Source organism: Anolis sagrei, chromosome 4 (assembly GCF_037176765.1).
Source record: "Anolis sagrei isolate rAnoSag1 chromosome 4, rAnoSag1.mat, whole genome shotgun sequence".
NCBI classification, from domain to species: domain Eukaryota; kingdom Metazoa; phylum Chordata; class Lepidosauria; order Squamata; family Dactyloidae; genus Anolis; species Anolis sagrei.
The window spans coordinates 89478235-89480166 of NC_090024.1; positions in this window are offsets into that span (position 1 = coordinate 89478235).

Here is a 1932-nt window from a genome sequence, read left to right on the forward strand (position 1 = left end):
TTTCCCCGGAACCTTTGGGAATCTTCAGAGGCTCTCAGGACTGTTCTCCCATGGAAAGTCTTAAGAGACGAAGCCTTTGCACAGGAGGACGTTTGTATACATCCTCTGCACTGACTTCCTTTTTGAGACTAATTTAAAAATGGCCCTTTCCCTCCAAAAAATCCAGAGAGGGGCGGGACCAGGGAACCTAACTGTTATTGACAGGTGGCTTGTCCTATGAATGCAGATTATAACAGGAAGCCACCTTGCTGCAAAATCCCTGCAACTTAGGGCAATGAACAAACACTCAGTGTGGCACAAAATTGGAGCCCCTGGAACAGCCGCTCCAGAACAAGGCTCCTCAGCTCCTCCTCGCTTTCAGCCATCAAAGTGATATCATCTGCATATCTAAGGTTGTTAATGTTTCTTCCAGCAATGTTAATCCCAGCCTTGCATTTATCAAGCCCTGCATGATGTGTTCTGCGTACAAGTTGTAGCTAGAAGTTTGTTTTTTTAGCAGTATTGACATTGGGAAGATGGTGAAAGATAGCTGGAGAAATACAATCCTTTGGTGTTGGGTTGCGGAAGTTTGTCTGTTGTAAACTATGCCATAAACCTGAGCAGGGAAAGGATAATATTTTACTTTGGATTTTATACAGCTATTGTTCATTCCTTCAGTCAGGAGCCCCCGGTGGTGCAGTGGGTTAAAGTCCTGTGCCAGCATGACTGAAGACCGACAGGTTGCAGGTTCGAATCCGGGGAGAGGAGGATGAGCTCCCTCTATCAGCTCCAGCTCCTCATGTGGGGACATGAGAGAAGCCTCCCACAAGGATGATAAAAACATCAAATCATCCAGGCGTCCCCTGGGCAATGTCCTTGCAGACGACCAGAACCGACTTGCAGTTTCTCAAGTCGCTCCTGACATGACAAAAAAAAAAATCCTTCAGTCATTCCTGACTCTTCATGACCTCATGGATCATCCCACGCCAGAGCTCCCTGTTGGCCGTCACCACCCCCAGCTCCTTCAAGGTCAATCCAGTCACTTCCAGGATACCATCCATCCATCTTGTCCTTGGTCGGCCCCTCTTCCTTTTTCCTTCCATTTTCCCCAGCATCCTTGTCTTCTCTAAGCTTTCCTTTCTTCTCATGATGTGGCCAAAGTACTTCATCTTGGCCTCTACTATCCTTCCCTCCAATGAGCAGTCAGGCTTTATTTCTTGAAGTATGTGTGGATTTTATACAGCTGTATGAGAAAGGCCTTACTTGGCCTTCAAAATAATCATCCAGCTACCATGAACTGAAATAGGAGTGTTTTTTTAAGGGACAGCCTGTATTTTCCTGCTGTGGAAAAGGGGGCAGGGAAGAATCACTTTCAGGCGGGAATCTTAAATGGATTGTCGAAGGCTTTCATGGCCGGAATCACTCAGTTCTTGTGGGTTTTTTTCGGGCTATATGGCCATGTTCTAGAGGCATTTCTCCTGACGTTTCGCCTGCATCTATGGCAAGCATCATCAGAGGTCATGATGCTTGCCATAGATGCAGGCGAAACGTCAGGAGAAATGCCTCTAGAACATGGCCATATAGCCCGAAAAAACCCACAAGAACTGAATCTTAAATGGACTTTTGGGGAGTGTGAGGCAACTTAAGGTGATGGACAGGACCAGGCTTGCATTGGGAGCGCCACTTTGGCATAAGCCCCTCCCCCTCCTCCTCCCCCTCCCTTCCTGAGCCGCGAGCGCGAAATCGTCACAACCTCAAACCACTGTTATTAGCATGCGCCGCCCCGCGCGCCCTAAACAGTTCAGTCCTTCAGCCTTCAAGCTGCCCGCGCCAGCCAATCGCCGCGTGAAGACGTCACCGTTCTGCATTCCTATTCTCCCCCTTGACAAAGCGCGGGGCCAATCCGGCTTCGCCTTCTCTCCGGCTGGCCAATGGCGGGGCGCCGCCGGCTAC